Genomic DNA, 26,241 nt, shown 5'->3' with positions numbered 1-26,241 from the left:
GCGCAGTGTACCGCCCTCTATCGTCGTGGAGCACCTCATCCACCACCAACGGGAGAGAGGTCCTGACTAAAATGCCCACTCCCCTCGAGCCAGAGGTGAAACCAGAATGGGCCAGAAGGCGATATCCACGTATGTTCATGGCATGGAAAGAGTTCCCTATGAGGTGCGTTTCCTGCAGAAACACAATGTCAGGCGAAATACGTTTCAAGAACTGCAGGACTACCCCCCGCTTTATCCTGTCCCCCAGTCCGTTCACATTCCATGAAAGAAGTCTCAACCCCTTACCCCCCATCCCTCCCAGCACAAACTATCCCCCTCCCGGAGAGCACAATCATAATAGCACAACAAAAAACATTACCCCGCCTTGTGAAACAAACAAACAAACCCCAACCCCACCCCATCAACCCCAACAGAACTCCCCCACCCTGCACCCCTGCGTGAGCCCGAACAGCCCCCCCAACATGCAGTGTGCCTGTCGCCCCAATATGAAACTCACTACAGAAAGGACAGAAAAAAAAAACCCTGAAGGAGGAAAGGGCCCCAACAAGCCCCCCGCAACCTCCAAATACCACGGGGCAAAGAGTTACAAACTGGAGTCCAGTGCAGCCACAGGTGCAAAATGTTACCAGTCCAGTCCATCAACAGGATCACAGTTCCATTCCTACTCCGTCAAACCCTCTCCGCTCTCCGCCATCCGACCTTCCCGACCTCGACTCCTGGGTAGGGCGTCCAGCCACTCTCCCACCGCCTCCGGCCGGTCGAAGAAGTATGAGCGACCATCTAACTCGACCCGCAGCTTAGCCGGGAATAGCATTGCATACTTCAACTCCATGTCTCTCAAGCGCCGTTTGATGGCCGAGAATCCCATCCGTTGCTTTTGAACCGCTTGCGTGAAGTCTGGGTAAAAGCTAACATTAGAGTTCTCAAATTTTACTGGCCCAGTCACCCTCGATGCCTGAAGGATAGCGTCTCTATCCCGAAAATTAAAAAGTCGAGCAATGATAGGCCGCGGGGGGGCACCCACCTTCGGCGCACCCCCTGGAATCCTGTGGGCCCGTTCCACGGCGAAGAACTTGCTCAGTCCTTTGGGTGCTAGATGAGTCACCACTAGATCCTCCACAAAAAGATCCACAGCAGACTCCTCCGATCGTCCGGGCACCCCGATAATACGGACGTTATTCCGCCTGGCCCTGCTTTCGGAGTCCTCAAGGCGATGATCAGTCAGGTCACTGGCGAGCTGCAACCTCCGCACCGTCGTCTGCAAAGCGGCCACATCTACCGTTAGGCTCGACGCCGCTTGAGTCAATGAGTCGACCCGGTCATTAGTTTTGGACAGGTCCGCTCTGACCAAAGTGACATCAATCAACACCGAGTCCAATTTATTAGCCAAGGTATCAAATTGCTGGTTCACAGTCCCCTTCATCTCCTCAATGGCCCCCATGACATCCAGCAGAGTCAATTCGGATGATGCGCCCGAGGCCTCCTTGGGCGGCTCAGGCGATTTACGTGATCCACTAGGGGATCCCTTTGGCTGCGCATAGCGGTCCATATTGTTGGCCTGGGAATAGGCTCCCCTCAGGGTAGACTTGGGTTTCAGCTTATCGCCGTCCACTCTCGTCGTCATCGTCGGCGACCACCAAGGTCAGCACCCTCCAGCACCCGGAGGAAGGCCAGGAGATCAGGGCCACCAACTGAAATAGGCCCATTTACAGTTCAAGAATCAGGCTATGCACTCCGTCCTCGGCGCTGCTCACCCAATGTCCCGACGTCAGTTTCCGCAGATCAACACAAAACCGAAAGTGAAAGCACGGGGTCCGGGGCTGGCCCAGCCTGGCATGCCGCTGCTGTTCACTTCGCACCCGGACACTTCACCAACTCGAGTTCGGGATCAAGGCCGAAGAAGGCCGCAAACTTCAGATCGCCACAAAACCGGTTCCCGGAGTCCAATTTCGATTTGGAAAACGAGTGGCACCTTAGCGCAAGATCATAAACAGAAGCCCATCGAGAAAACCAGGATTATGACAGGATAGACGTGGGAGGTTGCGGAGGCCCTCGGGAGCCACAAGCCTACGCGGCCATCTTGGTTGCGCGCTAGGCTCCTCCTCCCCCAATAGGACATTTTAGACATGGCCCATATATTTACTCTTTAGATGTTGGTCTAGCAACATGCAAGGGGGAGGCAAAGTTGGTCACAAACATGCGTGAGAGGTGATAAGGTAAGCAAGTACAGCTAGTGTTCGCCTGCATTGCATGACTTATCTGGAGTTACACAAGGCAGCACACATTGCTGGCTTGACTTACTCAACGTTAGGTAGCCACTCCGTAGATTTAGGGTGGGTGGCTCCCTCCTGCAAGAATTTGATGTTGAACACTTCATCAATTTAGCCTCAGGCAAATACACTGAAATCTGACATTTAGCATCTGGTATGCAGTTGTACCAAAAGCATGATAACATTTTTATATTTACTTTTATGTACACTGATTCTCTGTGAGCTGTATACTTCAGCGCACATATAAAAATATAAATGCATCTCAGAAGTTTGTGCATGCAACAGGAGTACTCATCTGTATAATAACTATGTTGGGTTTAATGCAGGGCCCCTTGCACCATGATTCATGGTTGCCTGCGTTAGTGCTAGGCAGACAACTTGCCCCACCAGTAGGTGAGCAGCGGTAATGCGCTGTATGTTGCTAACTCTGTGCATTCCTGAATGTGAACTTTAGACAGTTTTGCAACATTACTTTTTTTCCTTACATTGTATGAATATTTCACATAAATAGCACATAGGGGTTATACAGGGCATGGATCTGGCATGTCAATGCCAATTCGAGTGCAGACTAGTACGTTTGTCCACCTGGCCACACAATGCCAATGATACTGTATTTATGCATTGAGGCCTACTGACGCTCAATAGATTTAACAGCAATGACATTTGCACACTGTGCTCCTGACATCCAGGTGACACCTGCTAAGCCATATGACCAGAACCCTGCCATGTGGACATCTACACTCACAATGTACCACAATCAGGCAGTCTGGTAATGATTTGTACAACACCATGGATCAATAGAGTGGCAGGCCTACATCACTGCAGCATCCAGGACATCAGTGTAATAGTTACTTTGTCACTCTATTTCACACAGATTTGACATACACAACTCTCAGGGAGGCTCGGGCACCCCTGGAGCAGGATTACAATAGCCATACAGCAGGTTAATTTAGCTAAATTATGATTTATCTATACTTATGAAAATGTACAAATACCCTTACAGAAACACATTTTGAGATGTCATTTGCTCTCTTTCATGGGTCAAAATCAAGATGTGGATAAACGGTGGCATGCCACAACCACATTCCCAACATCTATCATTGGAAACATGGTATGAATGTGATGGCTACCTCTGTCCTCCATGTTTAAACAATTTGACTTTTAAATTGACACACTGGGACAGGTATGTGTCACCAAACAATTCAAGTGTTGATCAGCATCAATCTTTACCCACACCTATACTCACTCACACTGGAATTATATAGCAGGAGAGGTTAAACGTATACAGCATCTATGAGCATAGTATGCTGCAAGATAGAGTAAAATATGTGACTTAAAGACACATGATTCATAAGAATTTGATTTCATAATACCTTCATGTTTACACTTTGAACACTGTCTGGGTAATTTTTTGCACCTCATCAGCACCTGTTTGATACTCAGATATGGACATAGGCAACAGAAATGTGCCCAGCCAAGCTAAGACAAGGTCCTTTCACATTTCTGCTACATCTGATGAAGCATTGTTTGTTACGTTTGTGCCTTTTATGCTACAACCACTTTTGATTGTATTCAACGTGTGAAGATTAGGCACCAGATAATGATTTATATGCCAAATGCATTAAACTGTAGATATACAAACATCACCACAGGTGCAAAAATGTATGAATGATGTGTGCCTGCTCACATTGCCCCTACATTCAGCAAAACATGCCTCCTTGTCAATTTTAAATGATTCTGTGGGCATGTTCTGTTGTGTTGGCACAGTGAATGTAATTTGGTTGCGGGTGATTGATACCTCCCCATACAGATCGCAATGTTACAACTATCATGGATCACACAAATACGTTAAGGAGCTACAACCATGCACAACCATGTACTCATTGCACTTAATGGTTGCATTAGGATCCTGGAAGTTGTCGATTTCTCCCGGGATAATGGGACACGTCGACCTATAAGACAAAGGTTTGAACATTGCATGATAAATAGTGCAGCCACACACAGTCGAAATTCTCTAATAAATACAATGACATCCCATTGTATTAAAAAAATTCAACACTCTTGTCATACATGTGCATACATTGTATGAATATGGGATGCACCTACTCACTACTTGCTGGATGTTGAAGGTCAGAGGAATCTAACATCACATGCCTGAAGCATGCCTCAGGTATGTGATATTTTCAGTACTTCTGGCCAGCATCATCTCAGGCCCCCTTACACCATAACACAAGGGCGAAACAATTGGCACTAGGCAGACCAAAGTAGTCCTGCGATGGGAAAGGAAAAGTATGGACCATAAGTAACATTGTAAGGAAGATATCAGAATTTTCATGGCACTGGCAAACAAAGTGCTGACTAACGGCAATGCATGTTACCTTGCAACAAAGTGCAAGGGTGCATGCCTTATAAGTAGTTAGCATTATTTTGTACTGGGAGGGGCACCTCCTGCACAAAAACTATTGCCTAAGGCACAATTCAGGACATGTAGAAAGTTTAACATAAATGAAGATTAACCCCTTGCATGCCCGCCCCTTTCCCCGCCCAGTGCCGCGCTTTTTATTAGCGGGCGGAGTTCATGACGAGCTGGACTCGTCATGGGCACAGCGCCACCGCAGCCCATGACGAGTCCAGCTCGTCATGGGCACTGAAGGGGTTAAACATATATTTCCTCCATACTCATCACCTGAGGAGCTCTAACATTTCTGGATCAGTCCCTGGTCAATTATGTATATTAAATCAGGGAATACTTCTAAATTCATGCATGTTCAATGTGAACAACCAAGCACAACCCATAGAACAGCCCCCTGTGGCAGTGTATAGAAATGCAGCAATGGGCCCTCCATTACCTTACACTGGATTTATGAAGCCAATCGAAGGTACATAAAGTGGACTTGTGTTGCTTAATTAATTGCACTTTAATTTTTGCATTGCACTTGAAGCAAGTTGCATGGTGCAAATTCAAACCATCACATTACAAAATCAGCCCCTTTAAGGTTTAGGTTTTGCATAACTGATATAGAAACAAAACAGATGGTACATAAATACATACTTATGGGGCCTCCTATCCCCAATCCCAGCAGGTCCACGAAATCGGCCTCACATGCAACAACATCAGCTCACTGATGTTTGAGCTGGGAGACAATGCAATCACCTCCAAAGTCCTGGCACGTGGACCAATGTACCCACTCCCAGCGATACTATCTAACCTTTGGGGGGAGTAGCGCTGGCTGACCCTACCTCCAGAGGTTACCAAATGGGGCAGGTAATGCATAATGAGCCAGATTAGGCCCCTGACTTCTCCCTCTATGTAATTCTTTCTCATACCCTTCCATGAAATGACCCTATCTCCCTAAACATACTACACACCATACCAAACACCCCTTAAACTAATACCTACAGCTAATATATAAAAACCCCTAAATTTATGAGCACCGGACAATACAAAGACAAATACTTAAACAATGTACTACAAAACCAAACAAAATGTACACAACTGACACAGGACAGTGACATACCAGACACCGACTAGACCAAAAACAGCAAAAATGCACTAGACACTCTCCAAACAGCACTAACAACCAGCTCAAACTAACAGACTGTAGGAGAAAGTGAAACTAACTTTTATATTTCCTTTCATGCAGCTGACCACACCCATTGCATCATTTCCTGGGTGTGTACAGCACGTTTCCGACATTTGCCTCACTTTTTCAGACATTGTTCCACAAATTGACATTGCGTGATGGATGCACTGCTCAGTAGCACTACTGCAGCTACAGTCATTACCTCTCAATGACGGTGATGTGTGGGTTCTGACCTCCGCAACTGGGGTGATGCGTGGGTTCAGACCGCACAGGATGCACAGGATCTACAGTAGAAGCGGGGCTTCTGCTGGATCAAACACCTTAGGTCCACTCCCATTGGTCCATGACTGGGGTGGCACCACTTGGCATATCAGAGTGACAGATGGCAGTGTCCAGGTGCTGAAGGAAGGGGAACAGCAGGCAGCAAAACAGCACAGTAAATCGAGAACCAAGAGCTGAATGCTCACATCAATTTTCAAATGCGTTACCAGGGTAAACACCTGGACGTCCCCCACATTCATTTGTCAGTTAAAGATTTATCCTGGGGACTATACCCCACTCTTTTTGATTCCCTAATCAGCCGAATCTCTCTCTTTCTGCAATGTGTCGAGACGTCTTTCTTATGATGTATCATGGATGCAACACACACTTAGGTGAGCACAGAGGCAGGCTGGCTCCCCCATTCTGACATAGATAGAGGAATGTGCCTCTCAGGATTGTTTTGTGCAGGAAGACGCCCCTTCATACAGAAAGCAATCCTGCATGCAACACAAGGACCCTGGCACCATGGTGCAACAATGCCTGCATTGGCGCTAGGCATCCAAAATGGCGCCAGCGCAGGGGGAAATGCAGAAATGTATAATATTCTTTTAAATAAAGTACATTCCTGCCCTTTCCCTGTCACACGTTGTAGGGCAGCAGGGTATCTTGTCACTGTGACAAAACCCAAAATTTGCCCCTCAGTGTACAGTCACAGGACATTCAGTGAGCAATACTGTGATCCACATGTATCATGCTACCAATATATTGAAATGCAGCACACACACTCAGTCTCCGCACACTGTTCAGTTCTACACTCCCTTTTGAACTGTACTAGAGTGTGTCACGTTGAACATACACTACCAGCAAATATACATTAACCATGTGCACACTGTTCCACATTTCAACCTATGTGCTGTGTATGTCTTATACAGGAAAATGCATTCTGCACATTGTATTGTATTGTATTGGCACTTGTATAGCGCATGGCTACCCGGAGGCATCCCAGCGCTGTGAACGTCTGGGGCTAGGGACGCTGATCTTTTAGGGGAAGAGCCAGGTCTTTAGTTGTTTCCGAAACTTTAGATGGTTTTATCATGCTCTCATTTCCTGATATTGGACAGGGCTGAGTGTAACAAACAGCAACACAACTTTGAAGAGGTGAGTGAGCCAGTAAGTCTCACTGCAATGAAACAGGGTTGAATGGTCATGTTCACTACTACTGTTCACTACACAGCATGCTACTGATGCAGCGTGGAACATCAAATTCCCCCTTCGTCACAGACCAACTCCTTCAACATAAAATTCACTCATATACATTCAGTGATGGGGCCCATAACACCAATACTTACACTCAGTTGATCTGTTTTCCTAGGGAAATAAGCTTCCAAACGCTGACATGAAAGGAATACCTTTACCTTACGCTGAACACATTGACTTCAAACCTAAGATATCCCTCTCATAAGGAGATGGATCATTTAATTGTTGTCTATGATTTTAGTGACTAAACTCATCTATCTACACATTACTTCTTTATCCTAATGCTCTTCTTCAAATAATCGACACAACACATTTGTCAATTAATCAAATATTCTTTATCTAAGAAATATTGCAAGAAACGTTAGAGATCAGCATTTCAGAGCATCATATTTACCTATTCTGGCTAAAGTCATCCTCTAAGTCAGTCAGTCAAGGAAGAATTTTATTCAGCAAAGTTAGGCTGCAATTCAGTCTCTCAAAGATTCAGGATAACAGATGTCCAGCAGTGTCACCGTCCTCTCCGTCAGCATAACGTCAGGAAATCAAGTTCGTCAAAGAAGAGCAAGTCAACGATAGCAATTCGTTCAATTCCCTACCTACTTTTATAATGAAAATAAAGTCAAAAAGTATCAAGATCGGGATTCAGAAAGTCCTGATTGGTCGACTTGGGTCGTGAGGTACAGTTCTCAGGGTGTCAAACGATGAACTCATCGAACTTGCTGGTTCCGGTTTTTAAATCAAGCATTGTCTTTGGTATTGGCTAGGTTCCCGGAGCATCCTTGAAGGGTACATGTTCTCCCGGGGTCAGGTCCAGGCCACTGCTGCTGGCGGTGATGCCTGCGCACTTCACCCAGAACCTCGTGTTGTCAGGGCAGTCACGTTTAACGTCTCGTTCAGCCATCTTGTATAGGCCGAAATGGTCAACTTAAGCAAAAGAAACACAAAAACGTAATTAAACATAGAAATGTCTAATAAAATGTTATCCCCTTGCTAATACCCATATGTGTGTGTATTTATCTAGCAGAAGCAACACTCAGAGCGGTTTATACTTACGAAATAAAGCACAAATCACAAATACATCACCAAAGCAACATATAACATGCAATATTCTAATTTTCTACTATTAATATGCGTACTCAAGTTAGTTTACAATTAATATAGCCATGCAAGGTGCAATTCCCACATGTAATTCTTTTGTTAATATAATTGGGGAGTTATCACTTCAAACAGATTAATAATATTACATTTAATAAATTATTCGGATTAATATAAACATGCAGAATGGGGGGGTATACAACATTTTGTACTACCCGCTCCAGCGCTACCACCCCCACTTTAGCTCTGTCCTACTCCAAGCGAAGCAGTAGCATACCTTTAATATGAGAGCAGGTCTTTGTCTGGAACTCCTGGTCCAAGCAGACTGCAATCCATGACACAGGCCTTTACCATGGTACACACACAAATGCCATGTTGCCCTGTGGGATTATACAAGAATTAGTGAGCCACACAACTATGCAGTTTGGCTCTCAGGGCAGGGGTAGACTACTCTTACTATGCAGAGAAAAATTCCTAACCAACACATTCACTGGACCATGTTCAATTAAATTGTGAATGTACTCATACATTAGTGTTTGAATTTTGAAATTGACGCTTTACATGTTAACCACCTCTGTCTTCCTGGTGAAATGCGATGGTTGGCAAACATCTACCTTCACTTACTTCTCTGGTTAATGTCACACATTGCCACTTCATCAGTTTATTATGTTTTGTTACAGACCTTGAGAATCCTTGCATTGCTGTGCAAAGCATGGTAAATGTGTATTTTGCCAACTGGTGGCAGATGTAGTATGTACATTATTCTGCCCAGGAAAGGTGTTACATGTGTGCTAGTTTGTGTATCCCCAAGCATGCATGAATGCATTCTTTACAAATGACATTTTGACATTTACACCTGAGACTAGATCTTTGCCCATAACTGCCACCTAGGATCTGTGATGGTATCTGCTGCAACATTTGCTTCTGCAAAGTGCTGTCATTGTGCATGCTAGTCCATACGTGAGTCAAACTACAATTAGAGTTTGCCTCGGGGATTACCCTTTTGGGAGATTTGTGATTCATTATACACTGAGTACCATATGAAACACACTTTGATGCTACAGAACACAGAAAGACAGCTTGCTGTGCTGCACTGCACTGCTTAAGTGTGTGAGGACAGGAATGGCCCATTACTATCTATATATGTGGCAATCCTGCCCTGCCTCTTTCATGCAGTACAATGCAACACATTGACTTGCTGCAATTAATGTTTTTTTTTTTAGTTATGTCCCAACGTTGATCAACAGCTAAGACAACAGGATTCATACACGCTGAGGCTTCCAGCTAGTTGAGAAGATGTGAGAGGCAAGATTTTTACATTATCTTTCACACATACACAACACAATGTATGAGTTCTTTAAAAGTATTTATTGGTTGATACGCTGACATATTTTCTGGCATTATTACCATCAAGTGCTGTTAATTAAGAAAACAAATTGGCCACAATTTGGTCCCGTCTCTGCCGACCTGCCATTGTGTGCAGGATATCTCCATAACTATCTGAATCCTCTTTCAATTCCTCAGGATTTTTGGGATTGTAGTCCAACAGCATATTTGTTTTTAAGCAGATATTGTGCAATATTGCTCATACAAGGGTGATTGTATACACCATAGGGGATGACTATAAACGTCTTCCCCCTGACATGTCCAGGCACTGGAACCTCAACATTAGGACCCCAAAGCTCCTCTCAACAACGTTCCTTGTCTTAGTCAGTGGAGTGTTAAATCGTTTTTCTGCCTCCATATGTGGATTGTTGAATGAGATCATGACGATGGCTACAACCCATATCCTTGGTATCCTGAAAAGTGTAAAAAGACAACAGTAATTGATTTTGTACATTGTTACTTAGCCTTAACAGACCATGTGTGTGTACTATGATGGCAAACTCATACGCATTTCTTTAACTTTTACCAGATAAATGTTAGATATTGTTGACCATTTCTCTACACATGTATCTTCAAGTTCTATGTGCCATTGCACATATTGTTCATGTCCTGAGACATATGACACTTCTACACGCTGATTGTCATGTTTGGGCAGTAGAATACTATGATAAGTACTTTGGAATATTCTTAACAGCTCTATGTCATTTGCACTCACTATGCGTGGAAAGTTACAAAAATTATCAGAATCTCTTACATCAGTCAGGGTCAGTCACACCTTTATTTCAGTTTGATGAACCATAAAAGTGCACATTATAGAAATTAAAAACAAGATAAATGCAGGTAACAGTGCAAATGTATAAGATACATTATAATCATATTGCAGCTATTAACAATAAAGTGCCACGAAGTTGAGACAAAACCAAAGGAACACAAAACCTCCGAATAGTCCATGAAAAAGGGCTCATAAAGGGTCCACTATGTCACCTGGGATTTCCTAACAGCTTATTAATTTGAGTTGGCAGCAAAAGAATTTGCTAAGATAAATAAAGTTTAAAAAAGGGCACTATAGTTCCGACTTGAGAATACATATAAGAAAGACTGTCAGCCATAAAAGACATGTAAAATGCATATAAATTAAAAAACAAAAAACTTTATTAAACCTTGGATCACTATACAGGCCAGTTTTCCAAGACAGGATGATGCATTGAATATAAGTGACAATAGCAAAGCTAGTGTTTATAGAAGGCATGCTCTGCAAAATAAAACAGCTGGGTTATAATCAGAAATGTTCTTCTTAAAAAGTGGAATAAAAAACCTTTTCCTAAAAAGGTAGTAGAATTTGCAAAACAACAGTAATTGCAGAGTTGATTGCACAGAAAAATTGTCACAAGGACACAAGGCAAGAGCCATGGTGTGCTAACAGGGTAAGGGAAAGAATACATATAATGCAGAATGCTGAACCTCAGCCAAATTAATAGGGTCTGATGATAATTGTTACGGACCCTTATGAGAGGGAGTTCTATCTTCGGTCCAATAACCAAAGGACAATACAGACAGTACTTTTGTCAGCTTCGGTGCGGATTCTGGAATGCCTTATTCGTTTCCAATAAAGGATTTTAAGTGTCTGGTGAGTTGCTAAAGAGAGAGCCTCCAGACAGTTTAAGAAATCATGAAGCCCTAATATATGTCTCATCTTTTTATTATAACTTAACCAAGGGGTATGACTAACCTTGTCCAAGCTCAAACAATCCTTAATCACACTGCGGCTACAGTGTGCTTCCGGCTTGACCCAGATTGACAGCCACAACAGAAGGGGACATATTCTAAAAAGGTCTGAGACATGATCAAGACCGAGTTCTGCATGGCAAGGATAGTTTGCATAACTTTGTGTGACCCCAGCAATCTTTTCAAACAATTATTCTCAACAACCTCAATAGCTTTAAAATCTTTTGTGCCCTAGACTCCCAAACCATAAGGGCCTCGTTCATGAAAAGTATTTTAACCATATGCAAAGCCAAATGCCTGTAAGTAAGGGCCTTATTTTTCAGCCCTTTATGCCGCCACGCTGTGACAGGGTAAAATATGCACCACACTGCGCCATATTTACAAATTGACGCATCTAGGCAGATGCGTCACATTGTAAACCCCTGTGCTACATTATACCTGCGTCAGGTATAATGTATGCAGGGTGGGCATTCCCCAGAAAAAAAGGCGCGTAGTAGTGGTGCAGTGAAATCCAATAGATTTCCATACGCCATTTCTAGGACGCCACTGCGTTAAATCCTTACGCCTGCTTCACAGCAGGAGTAAGAAGTGACGCAGCCCCTTTATGTCCTTGCGAGATGTGAAAGGACACATTGCTGGAGGTGCATCTGTTTTCAGACACACCCCAGCAATGTGACACTTTTGCACCTACAGATACGTCAGGAATACTGATGCACATGTAAATCCTTGCGACATGGAGCTCCGTACAGTAAATACTGAGTATCCATGGTGTCGCAAGGAGGGCGCACTGAAAACTGTTGCATCGCTGTATTCACCCAGTGATGCAATACTTTTCATAAATGAGGCCCTTAGTAGTTGACCAGCATTTGGCTTTGCATATTGCCAAAAACTAATTTGGGGGGTTTAGAGTCCAGTTTTTTGTGAACCTGAACAAGCCCTCCAAAGAGTGGGAAAATGTGGCTTCAGTAACAATACCTAACTGGTCCATGAGCACTGGCCGTCGAAGAGTATACCAAGGAAGGGAAAAAATGAGGGGGCATATCAGCAACAACCAGCGATAATTATCGCTAAGCGCACTTAGCGCTAGGATAATTATCGCCGGCTAAAGTGGATTTTTATCGCTGAGATAGCGTGCTATTAGCAACACTTATCTCAAAAGCAATAAAAATCCTAGCACTAACTGCCAAACGTGAGATTATCGCTGGAAACCCAGCGATAATCATGGCTAAGTCAGTCCTGAAGCAGGCGTAAGGAAAGTAGCGAGGGGCTTGATGATAGGAGTAATGTCGCTTATCGACATTTCTCCAGTCATGTCAGGTCAGGAATGCCCACTTTGCATCTCATTAGAGATGCAAAGCTGGGCGTTAAGAATCCGGGTGCTAATGCAAGGTTTCACGCAATAGCGTGACCTTGCTAATTAGGCGATAAAATTATCGCCGCTTTTCGCCCGAAAAAGGACGCAAAAGCGGCGATAATTTTATATCGCCTCATTGCTGATATGCCCCGAGATTGTTTGAAGTTCAATGGTATTTATGAAAACAGTTTTACCTTTCTTAGGTCTTGTGACATAGGGCATTATATGGGTTTTTGAGTGCTTTACAGTCATTTCCAGTCGGTCCCTATGTCACACATAACAATCCAGGAATTTCTGACAACCAAGTTTGGGCCTAGCAATTAGAACAACGTTGTCCATGTAAAGAAGTACAGGAACCACTCAAGTTCCAATTTGTGGAACGTCAGCATTTAGGTTGACTTCTTCGAGACCATTAGTATATGGTGAGAATAAAAAAGGTGCTAGAAGGCAGCCCTGCTGTACACCTCTGATAGGAGAAAACAATCGGTAAGTTCACCCACAGGGCTACATCTAACAGAGGCTGTAACTTTGGGGTGTAAATTTCTCAGAAAAGTTACCGGGGCAGGCTCAACGCCCATTTCCACCATAATACTCCAGAGTTTGGTGCAGTTCATGTGTTCAAAGGTGCACATTAGGTCCATAAAGGCAAAGTGGATCTATCCGTGCTTAGTCAGAGTCTATCTATTGATATTTAGCTGTAAGTTTAGGCACTGCTCCATTTTGCCCAAACATGCCCTAAGACCAAATTGCTAATCTGACAAAATGTTAATGTCCAGGGCCCAAGTCTCCAGCTGCCCAAAAATGATTCTGCCCATGATCTTTGATGTAGAATTTATCAGGTGGCTGAAACAATAGCACTTAGGGCTCCCTTTGTCCCTTCTTAAAAATTGGCACAAATACAAAATGCGGTCAAAATTTTAGGGGGTCAATGATACAAACACAGTTCAGGACAATAGATATAAGGGGCCTAAAAATCAGTATTATCTTTAAAAAGGTCGACCAGTTTTCCGTCAGGACCTGCGCCTTGCCAATAGGGCATCTACTGATAACTATTCTGACCTCCTCCAGCTGGATTGCCAGTCCACCATTTACAGTGACCAAGTTGCCTGTCGCAGTGTGCTCAGGTGGAGACTCTTGGTGGGAAGTATCAAAGACTACTTTAAAGTGTTCCACCCAACTAGTGGGGTTAACAGCAAAGGCATTCTCACTTACGGGTGAGCCTTTGGAAAAAGGACGTCAATCACTACATAAAAGGCCGTGCATTGCCACGAATACTAGCAGCAAGCAGTGAATCAAATGTCTCTGCCCTACTCTCATTCTTGCTTGCCTCCAGGACATGCTTGGAGAGCCTACGGCTTGATCTTATGAGGTCACTGTCACGAGGGACCCATTTCATTGCTTTGAGGAGGGCAGGGCATGCTTTGGTTGAATGAGGTGTGGCGCCGCGGCCAGGGTGACTGACTCCAGAATCTGGGGCTCACGGTTCGATTCCCGGCACCAGCGGCAGTTTAGCCTAGCACTATGTGACTCTGGGCAATAGCTTGCTTAATCTTTCCGACGGCCCCCAGCGCCTAGAGACCCTTACGGGTGATTGTTCGCGCTTTACAGATGTGGATTATTATTGGTACAGTTTGTATCAAACCACCGGAAAGTTTTTTGTGTGCGAATGCCAACCTGAAAAGTGAGATGTTCCTGCACTGTATTACACAGGGCCTCAAATGAGGACATAATGACAGAAGGTTCTTCGCTTGGATCCAGACATGAGGACACTGAATCCCTACTATTCCGTACTGAGTTAGTGAACAACTGTGCCTCTTCGGCTCTAGACCATTTGTAAAGAACACCTTTGTTTTAGTAACATCAGTTGATGTCAATGTCTTTCAGCCATTCCTAAAGCGATCAAAACCAATAAGGTACACAGCTAAAGGATTATGGTCACTAATGGCGTTAACCTAGACCTCATACCCTGTTAGTGTCCCTAACAGATGCCAACTAAACAAAATGAAATCAATGATGCTGTGACAATCTCTGCCAATCAAAGTTAGATTGGGATAGTCAGCAGTGGCAGAGGAGTTAAATAGCAAGTGATATTTTACGAGTAGTCATAGGCGTTGCGTACAAAGTGCGTCAGGGGTTCACCGTGGATATCGCTGCGACTTCAGGTCACTGTGCCGCCTAACTTGCAATAACGAGTATTAAAGTCCCCCAGCTAAGTAATAGAAGGACAAACCCTTGGCCCTAAGAGGGCATCCTCAAACACACTTCTCAGGGTGTTAATAACTGCACACTTATAAGAATCAAAACCGTTATTTTACATATTAATAATCAACAAATTCTTTGACTGACATTCTAACCAAAAGATTTGAAAATTGCTGTGAATTAAGTCCACTCTCTAAATGGGCCCTCGGAAAGGTTAACAGACCCCCTTTGGCTCTGCGAGAGACTCGGTAAGCCTGGTGTAAAATAAGATACAAAGCCTTGGATGTGACATGGTTTTACAAGCCAAATCTCTTGAAGGACAATAGGGTCATAGCTAGCAATAGTGTCATAATAGAAAATATAATTCCTAGGACAATATGTAAAAACACAATAAACCAAATAACATACAAAAATGAGTTCATGAACAATTTATATATATCAATAAAAGTAATTGTAATCATAAACACATTAATAATCTAGAATAAAAAATCAAATTGATGACATTAATTGATCCTTATTACATTTCATTATCTTATTAAAATTTCATCAAATTGGCAAAACAATGAGTGGCAAAATTATGATCTTTTTGAAGATCATAATTTTGCCACTCATTGTTTTGTCAATTTGATGACATTTTAATAAGATACTGAAAATTACTTTTTTGATATATATAAATTGTTCTTGAACACATTTTTGTATGTTATTTGGTGTATTGTGTTTTTACATATTGTCCTAGGAATTATATTTTCTATTGTTGCTTTGCCCTGTCCTAGGAATTACAGAGGGTCCTTGATATTCACACAGCAATAGTGTCATACCATTGAGAATTGTCCCAAACTAATCATGTTCTAGGTGCTACTTTTCCGTCCATGCGTTATATCAGTGGTCATCATGCTTCCCTTGTCGTTCAGAGCCACAGAGCTAATGGCAGCATAGTCAGTTGTAGGGACGGGTGTACAAAGCACTGAATGGCTCCTTGAAAAGCTGCCGCACAGTGGGTCATGAGTATCCTTGCAGCCAGTTACTTTTCAATCCCCAGAGTCAAGTGTGTCTAGGGGGGCAAATCTGTTATGGAGAGGTAGAGGGAAATTTTGTCCGGAAACACCATAACAGTTGCGAACCCTAGAAGTCTGGATGCTTAGGAGGGGATCAGACCTATAAAAGAACACCAACAAGACCACTTCCACACAGCTTACGAGCCTAGGTGTGTCAGAAAGCCTGGAAAACAGACTGCTGACCATGGTCTCAGATCTATATGAATGACAACACAGTCAAAATTGTCTGGTTTTGGGCTTTTTCCCATCCAGGCAGGTTGTTGCGCCATGATATCACGGTGCACGACCAAAGCGCCATTTAGCTGTGAGTTAAGCCAGTGGGTTACCTTATTATTTAATTGCTCAAAATCTTCGTTCTTTTCCGGGAGCAGATGAAGAAACCTTTGAGGAGAGTAGTATATGGCATTGCAGCAGGTGCAAGGTCCAAAGCGTGATGATTCACTACTCTTTGAGAGCATCCCACCTTTTTAGTGTTGGGTTGGGTGTCTTTGGTGAGGCCCTAGGAGAAACTGTAGAAGCCCAGGTTGCAATAGCCTGCACAGAAGTAGCTGTTCTCAACGACTCTGCCCTTAATTGGGCAGGCGGTATTGTGTCTCTAATAGTATAAGAGGGGGTAGTAATATTCTGCAACAGTATTGAGCCCTGGGTGGAGTGAAGATTCAGCACAAAGCTTTGAATGCAGGCCCGGTTCTAGCGGGTGGGCCAGGCTCACCCAAACATGACCCTTGGCCCTCCCAATCATGGTGAAAAATGCACCTGCTAAATTCTTCTAACTTGCTCTGGGCCGTCCGTTGAACATTGTGGTGTTTTCCAGTTCCTGTTTCTTGGTACTGGAAATGTGAGATTGGGACAGAGTCTCCGACTCAAAGGAGACCCAACTGCTCCTCTCATTTTGGAGTGGTGGGCTTTATCTCTACCCACTAGTGAAGGCACATTAGGGGCATGGTGAGGGGAATAAATCCTTTCCTCGCCTCAAAACGGGAGATTTAGATTTCCAGCAGCTCTTTGTTTTTTCGGCTATAGCATAACTTTATTTGCCCTTTTGGGGCTGCATCCTGCTACTCATGCTACTGTGTGAACCACAACTTTCACTCCAGTCGCCCCCCCCCCCCCAGGACAGAAATTAAGCATGAGATAGCCTCTCACCTTTAGCGAGCCCAGACACGTTTTAAGGCATGGGCAAAGTGGGCTCAGACCCAGGTCCGCAGCCTTTCAGGGGCCCCCTGACAGAGCCAGCTATGTTCTGCAGAGAGTCTTGTCCTGATTACCTTGAATCATTTGTAAACAGATTGTTGTAAATATCATTTTTCTATCATTTATTTTTAATGTGTGAGAGTCTATTACAGACATGTTGCTGACAAAATGAGTTTATGTTTCATGCAACACCCATAAAAAAGTTTCTTTTAGATCAGTACAGGACCTCAGATATGAGAAATGGGAGGGTGTGACAAAGATTATTTGCAGTAATATTAGTGAACTGCTGTTGTGTTACAATATTGAAAACAATATTGAAAACACCCGTCAATATCCCTGAATATCAGATGTAAACACATTTAGAATTTGACCAAGGAGGGCATGAAAGAGCTGAAACTAGATCATAAAATTAAAGTTGTTCCGAACAAGGGCCCCCAAAATGCATTTGGCCCAGGGTTCCCAAAATCCTTAAAACGACCCTGATGAGCCTTGCAGCTACTGTTTTATAAGATCATGCGTGGTCTGTGGTTCGGGCTGACATCTTTCCCTCTAAAAAATACTGACTGTTTAAGTTTTTGAGATTCTGCAAAGGTTTGGACATGATCCATAAATAGAACTTAATGTAAAATAATTTGTTTTCATTTTAAACATTCCCTTTCTGATTTTGTTTACTTTAATTACCAATCAGATCATATGTGGGAATGTGAACATATTTTAAATAGCATTCTTCTTATATTTACGATTTAAAGTATGAAAGGGGAAAAATACCGACCCTAGGTGATGTTACTCATTTTGTACTAGCCTGGACATTGTCAGAACCGGAGGTTTCGGATTAGGCTCATTTTTCCTCCACTTTATTCAATCCAGCAATACACAGATAAACAGACTACATGTCCCATGAAACCAAGGGAAATAGAAACAGAAAAAGTACAACAGCAGTGTCCAATCCCATGCTAGGACATCTGATGACTTTCCCTTGAAGACGCTCTACCCTCCTCTTTCTTCGCTGCTCCAGCAGCAGTAAGACAAGTGAATTGTTCTCTCTGTTTCGATGTTTCTTATTCAAGCGTAGTTGAGATTAAAACTGTCCTTGTTGCATGAGCGCACTCTTAATATTAGGCATACTTGCTTGTCTTGGCATTTTTTTTCTGTGCATTTTCACCTCTAACAGCCGCTGGAGCGTTTCTTGCCTTCTTCGTGACCGCACTGTTTGTGGCAGGCTCTCTGCGCAGTGCCGCCCTCCCGCTGCTAGGGGACCGCACCCGAATTGCAACACGCCCAGCGCGTCGTTACCTCCAGCGCAGCCGGCGAGCCTCATTTCTGCTTAGTGATTAACTCAGAGAGGATCGCGTCGACACGGTGTCCTGGCATTACACACAGGGGAAGATTTCCTCTTTTATTTTGTTTAGCATTTAACGCTTGGTGCCAACTTGAGAGCCCCCTGCCTGGAACTTGACACCAGGACTCCATCTTCATTTACAAGGGACCAGCCCAGGCAGGTGATCAACCTCATTAGCAGCAGGGCCCAGTGGTCGCAATAGCCAATGACACTAAATAAAGGACGGCGATACTGATTTCATTATAGACAGTAATTAAGTTGATAGCAAGTATGTTTTTTTCGAATTTAAGGTCTTACACTGAGGAATATAATTCCTTCAAGCACATATGGTAAATGTTACGGTTCTGATTTTCACTTTAGTGATGGTCTTGATACACTTGGGGGTTTGTTCTTGGTGTTTTGGGACTATAGTTTGTCTTTTAGAGATGTTAATTATCATTAGGATAATTTTTTTTAAAAGAAACAATGCAGGATGTACTTTCATTTTGAAAGCACTTTATATACAACAACTATCTCTCTTTTTTGTAAAGTACCTGGGTGTGTTTTATTGGTAAATCATTTCTTTATGAACATATGCAGGGTACGCCTTTTGGTCCATGGTGTTATCGCCTAACATGTTGAAAAAAAAAAAAATTCTTAATAGGGTGTGTTTGGGCTGATTACTGATTTTATTTATATATATTTTTTAGGTACTCCCTGGGTATTGCTATTTTTGATTGATTATTTATTGGGTCCTGATGAAGGTGGCTATTCTTCTCCTGCGCCACCGAAACGCGTCGACAATTGACCACTGACATCTATATCCTGCTTTGTGCAGCTGTCCTGTTGGTGAAAGGAGATTACTGTCATTCTTATATCTCCCATTCATCTTTTGAGTTCTGTGGTTGTGATTATGAATGTAGTACGAATGTGGATCGAACTGGTATGTATGTATGAGAGAATGTGAAAAAAAGAAAAACATTTTGGATGTGTTTAGCCTTTCCTAGGGATTACATTATGGTAATAAGTGACATGATGTATTAGAGACAAATGTGTTGAGCATATTTATTGTATGTCTATGACAAAGAAATTACAAATTGATAAAGTTTTGATAATTAAAGAAAAGTGTTTCATCTTTAAAAAAAAGGAATAAATAAAAACATAAAAAATAATGATGTTTCTGTAGTATATTATAATTTTTATGGCCCAATTTTTGGATTCAATTGAATCATATGAGAAAGAAATAAAGGTCATGAGGGAGTCTTTATAGTATGATTGCTCCTTTTACCCCTCTTCTCCCTGACCTTAATTAATCATTTGAGGGGGTCCCAATTTTTCTGCTCTGCAGTGGTCGCAATACGCAGCCCGTTTTTTCCTACCCTAAGGGTTGCTTATATTACAGGTTAGCCCCTTCAGTCATCCTCGTTTCTGTCTACAGTCCTCAGTCTTCAGGTGTTATGGAGGACTAGGATGATCAATGTTTTTATGAGGAGGAGGAGGAGGAGGAGGAGAGTATTACTTATCTACCCATTGATGACCACTTTTGTCAAGGAATGGACTCCTCCATCCTCAAGGTGGTCTCACAGGTGGTAGCGCCCCTGGAGAGGAAACTCAATCAAGTTCAGGACCAGTGCCAAAAACCCTTGTCCCACGGGAAGACCTGTCCGGGGCTCAGTATCCCCCACCTCCAGGGCAACCTTCCACCTCCGCCCTAGAACCCAAAAGGAAGCGCGTCAAGGAGGCTAGTGTGGATACTGACGCATTTGCGTGGCGGAAGAAGGCGTTCATGTATGCACAGCCCCCACCGGACCCCGCTCGCCCATCGGAGGATTTGGCGGGACCCTCGAGACTCCCCAACGCTTTACCTATGGGGGATCCGGGCAAGCCCCCCACACCTTCCACAGAGATGGTGATTCTGGTAGGCCTTGGCACTCATCTAGGGTAGTTCAGGCCATTGGCACTGACGCAGGTGGTGACATGTTGAACCCTGATGACCTTTTACACTCAAGGTCAGCAGAATGGGTTGCGGCACCTACGATAGCAGCATACATGGTCGCCAGACTCCGTAAGCTGCTTGATAAGGAGGTCAGGAGTTGCCTGTGAGCAGAATGCCCGAGACCGACCTTGGAGGAGAAAGTTGCCCTTACGCCGGAAGTGTACCCTAAGATGGTCACGTTCCTGGCAAAATGTATCCGGGACCCTAAGAAGTGCATAGATCGGTCCTGCAGGGCATGCCAGGATAAGCTCCTGGACATGGCAGGCCCCCTAGCAAAAAATTCGGATCTGGTGGAGGATGCCAAGTCCTCGGGCACACTTATTTCCCCGGAGACCCTTTCTAGTTGGGCGCGGCGGGCAGTGATATTCCTTGGGAATGCGAATGCGGCCATCTCTACCGAGCGTCGCAGATCATTGTTAATAAAAATTTACCCTAAGTTATTGGAACCTGGCCACCTCGGAGGCTGGATCGGTCATGGAGGGAAATTTCTTCAAGGACTCCTTCGTTAAAAAATTGGGCAAGTTTGTTAACACTTTCAACTCTCTTGACAAGGCCTAAACGTCCATCAAATGCATCTTCAGCCTGCATGTTTTTGGCGCAGCCGGTTGTGGCAGGGGGCGCTTGTCCGGATGTTCCTATAAGCATGCCTCATATAAACCTGCAAAACCACAAAGAGGTCAATGGCAGGACCCCAACATGTTTGAGAACTTTTACTTCACCAGATGGCACCCACGTCGCAGAGGCAGAAGAGGACAAGGAAATTGATCCTTCAACAGTCAGCAAGGAGAAAGTTCAGGAGTCAGGGAACTTAACAATTGGGGGCACACTACATTGTTTTATTCACAATTGAGCCTCTTTAACTTTGGATGCCTGGGTGTTACAGACGATACAAGGTTTCCAGATAGAGTTATTCAAGTACCCTACTCAGTTGTTGCGCCCGAGACCCCTATCTTTCCTGAAAGAACACAGGGACCTAATAGACAATAAGGTTGCAGATCTCTTGCAAAAAAAGGGCAATTGTGAGGTCAACCTTTCACCCATGGAGTTTCCTCAGCAACATCTTTCTAGTGGAGAAGTGCAATGGGGGCTATCGCCCATTCATAAATCTCAAGAAATTCAATGAGTGGCTAGTCTATCGCCACTTCAAAATGGAAGGTATTCATCTCCTCAGGGATCTTTGCAGAGGCAGGACTGGATGGTCCACCTGGATCTCAAGGATGCATACCTTACGATTCCAATGTTTTCCCCTCAAAGATGCTTCCTTCAGTGCCAGTGGAACTCCCAAATTCGGCGCTGACTCTGTCAGGGGTACGATGGCTTCAAAAGCCAAATTCGTTGGGGGGGCAGTTGCAGGATATCCTTAATGCTGTGGACTAGTCCTCCGATTCCACCTTTAAACAGTTCTACTTCAAGCCACTGTTATCACTGGAATCTCTGGTGGTGGACAAGGTTTAAACTAATCTAATCTGAAGCCTCCGGTCCTGACATATAATGAAACATTTTCTAGCTATCGTAAAGGAAAGTTTCAATTCTATTAAGGACGCGGAGGTGAGAATTAGCCCACCTGTTTGACATCCCTCCCAGAATAACTATGCACGTGGGGGGAGTAACTCCTTTTCCACTCCTTCCTGATTGTTCATGGCTAACATGACTGTTATCTTGCCTTGTTTTGATTGTGAAAAACCACTGTTGTTAAGGATGTGCATGTCCCATATTCCAGAAGGTGCAGCCTTTTTCTTTATTTGGCTTAGTTACAGACACCAGTAAACAAGAGTAATCCGAAGAATGGCTGGATGTGGTTGCACGAAGAAAGAGGAAGGTAGAGCATCCTCAAGGGGAAGTCATTGGATGTCCTGGCGCGGGATTGGATAGTGCTGTTGGACTTTTTCTGTTTCTATTTCCCTTGGTTTCATGGAAAATGTAGTCTGTTTATCTGTTTATGATGGCTGCTGGTTTGAATAAAATGGAGAAAGAATGAGCCTTATCCTAGCGTCCCTGTCCTTAATAGAATTGAAACTTTCCTTTACAATAGCTAGGACATTTTTCATTCCACTGAGGCTTGCATAAAACAGGCTATACAGCAACTCTATGTGGGAAATGTAACATCCCCAAATGTTTGAATATTGAGCTACAGGATATAGACGGTGAGGAAGTGATCTATTTTAGAGAGATTGGATACTTTGAGTGGAGGCTAGGGAAGCTTTGGGTGTAAACTAGGGAAAGCCAGTGATGTTGGGGTGAGGATAGGACAGTAGGATCAAACTGGCCTATAGGACAATCAAGTAGTGCCCGACGGGCTAGTATGACAAGTCAATGTGTGTGTGTGTGTGTTTTTAGCAGTTTGTAGACCTATTGTGTGGTCTGGTTGACTGGTGTTTATTGTTGATTTCCCCAATATTGCCACAAATATTGCCTGCAGTAAACACTGGCTATTTTTTTGGTTCCAGTCCAACAAACCCTGTAGGACAGGTACCCTGGTAAGCAGAAGACAAGAGACACCAGAGTGCAATAAGTGTAGTAGCATTGGAGCTTAGAGGCAAGAGAGGGTCACAGATTCCCGATTATTAAGGTATTTCACAGTTCAAACAGGACCCATGACACACTGGCTACACCAATAACAAATACTAGGGATGAAAATTCTTGGAAGTGAGGCTTTTTTTTTTTCTTCAAGTTTATAATAATAGCCAAACATTGTGACTTCTTCCGCAACTATTGGAGGCCTTGAGTTGTGAGAACACTATACCTTTCTCAGAACTGCAGTGAGGTCGGTAGACTGGTGTGGTGGGATCGCCTGAACCCCGAAGGAGCCAGATCAGTCACAGTGATGTAATATAAATTAATTGAGCCTATCTGCTAAATGCGAGGAGGGGCACATGAGCTTCCCATATCTCACAGATATTCATTCGCCTTGGCATGAATAGGACTCTCTGAAGGGTTGAGGAACCCAGAATAGAAATATGCAGAATTAAGGTGCTCTGGAACACAGCTCTCAAATTAAATATTACAGAGGGAAAATTGGAGTTTATCAATGAAAAATTTGACACACTATCATAAGTAGAACAGACAAATTTTAATCAGCTTTTTTGGACGCTGATTGGTGGGAATGCGCGGCTCATTAAACATAGTATCAGTGGCCACCATCTGCACTTCATTACGGAAGGGAAGGTTGCTTGAATCTGGGAGGAGGATCATCGCTCCTACTTAGGGGCTTATGGTTTGATCTACTGTGGTAAGTATCAACCAACTCCTGTGAAAGAGGGAAACACCCTAAAGTTGATATAGGCTGACCTGTGAACCAGTTCTATGCCTGGTGCTGGTGGTGAGGAGTTGCCTTTTACTCTACTGCACAGCCAGCATCACTGCAATATTTGCACTAATAGAGTAAAGGCGAGATTAACCCAGAGTGAGCTAGCATGATTCGGTTGGCTGTGTGCTATGCTGCCCGCAACAAGACTCCTCTCTGTCTGTGATGTTAGGTGGCATCTTATTGAGCAGCCTCATCTGGTAATTATGATTAAATGACTTCCTGAATCCTATGGGGTAGGAACTCTTTGGAGGTAGACAGTACTTATCCTGAGTTCACCCACTTCTTTTGGACCCTGAATATTTGATCTTGAGGATTTTCTTCTGCACATTTTCACTTTTTGAGTCTCTGCTTTGCTACCAGTTCTTGCAGTTTCTGTTATATTAACCTATTCTTGCTTACCTTCCTTACTCCTTTAACTCAATTGTCTGAGCGGGTAGAAATGCATTTTTAACACTTCCACATAATATGGAGTCCCCTGCTGTGCAGAGGACAAGAGGATTGCAGCCTGGAGAGTTGATGATTTAAATCCCGATACCAACAGTTCTGTTTAAGGCCCATTTCATTTAGGATTTTTTTCCTATGCAAATCTGGACGTACCAGAAGCATTCGCCTGTGTGTAGGTTGACGACTTCCCTCCATGTAATTACAGTCATTGTTTGCAGTCCTACACTTTAAAATCACAAATCATTGGTATTCCGGGTGTTTGTCTAATTAATTTGATGGAAGCAAACTAAGACTACAATACACAAAATGTTTACATCCCTTTACCACTACCCAACCCTTAAACCCTATATTCACGCTTACATCCCTTTGCCACAACCCACCACTATCCACCCCTACACCCTAAAATTAATCTTTGCTCAATTTACCACTACCGTAGGTTCTACATGCTCTGTATACACACAGAATCTAATCATGTTTGCATCATGGTATCTGGTTGCAAGTAAATATGATGTAATATTGGGCTTGAAGGATACCTCCAGAAGCGACAAAAATTGGGTCCGCCATGGCCCACCTGAATGCACCGTTGGCCAATCCAGATAAAAATTCCTGGAGCTAGGCCTGTTTGAATGGTGCCAAGATGGTTCAACACCTCTGACATAAAGCCACACAATTGTTCTTCCAGTTTTCAAGAGCAAGAAGGGTGGATGTGGGGACTCTACCCAGTACAGGGACTTTAGGTAGTTTTTTTTCCTTGCAAAGGTTTCCTGGAGCAGAAATTTGCTTCCCAGATGCCTTCCTGGATGGAACTTTATATGTGCATTCTGTACATTTGGGTTTCTATGCGGCTGGGTAAATGCATAGGGAATCACTAATCCCAACAAAGCCTGTGGACTCCTCCCCATCAATTACAGGAGGAAGAACAGAAACACAAGGATTGCTCCTACTTGGCCACGGAATGAATTTAGCAGGTTGCCAATCAAGTGGTGTTAAGGCACCAGCAGTTTGAATGACTAGGGGGTTGCCTGTAGCCTCAGTAGCATTATTATTCTGGACAGTTACATCATCAAGCTCATGCTCATTAACCCCAATTGCGCTTGATATACATTTTGCAATAAAGTTCTTCTTAGAGGAGCCTTCTGTATTGACCAGTTGCAAGGTCTTCCTTTTCCCCATTGCTAGCTTAAGGGGGCACAAATAGGGAGAAAGCAGGTAAGCAATAGCTCCACTAACCTGCGGTGTGTGAGAAGTTCTTCAATATAAGCAGCAGGTTGTCTTCAGACAAAGGGACAAGAGAGATGGCCCAGCCCAGCCTCAAACAGATGTGGACGGGTGCAGATGGGGGGATGTGGCCCCCCCTTTGCCCGGGCACGGCCCATGCGTGGCTCGTGCCACGGGAAGAATGGAGGTGCTTTAAGTGCTGCGGCAACAAGCTGCAAAAAGTGTGTGGCAATCCTCTCCTCATGGGCTGCAGAGAGTCCTGGTGCAGTGAGTCCCCCACCGGGCCAGCAACAGAAGCAGCAGGCATCCCACTCTGCGGGAAGAACGAAGGTGCTTTAAGAACTGCTGCAACAAGCTGCAACAGGTGTGTGGCCAAGCCCCTCCTCGCTGGCTGTAGAGCGTCCTGGGACACTGAGTCATCCACCTGGCCTCAGAGCCAGCAACAAAAGCAACAGGCATCTCTTACATATATTCAGCCCCATACAGTTTGTGACAGTGCCAACATATTTGACACTCATACATACATTTGTCCTTTTGTCACCTATAACGTCCCTACTTACCTACATGACATTAGAAGT

The 26,241-nt window shown here is 43.8% G+C and overlaps 1 long non-coding RNA gene across 1 annotated transcript; it reads right to left on the bottom strand.

The window, feature by feature from the left end:
* Positions 1–9,816: 9,816 nt before the first annotated feature.
* Positions 9,817–26,011, bottom strand: LOC146789834 (uncharacterized). The gene is made up of 2 exons (XR_014969871.1): positions 25,676–26,011; positions 9,817–10,266 (listed from the first exon to the last, which is right to left on the bottom strand). It is a non-coding gene; the product is annotated as an uncharacterized LOC146789834 (long non-coding RNA).
* Positions 26,012–26,241: the final 230 nt, after the last annotated feature.

The sequence above is a fragment of the Triturus cristatus genome, chromosome 10, assembly GCF_964204655.1.
Source record: "Triturus cristatus chromosome 10, aTriCri1.1, whole genome shotgun sequence".
NCBI lineage: Eukaryota > Metazoa > Chordata > Amphibia > Caudata > Salamandridae > Triturus > Triturus cristatus.
The sequence above is the reverse complement of the archived record's forward strand: the minus strand, read 5'-3'. Positions and strand labels throughout refer to the sequence as shown.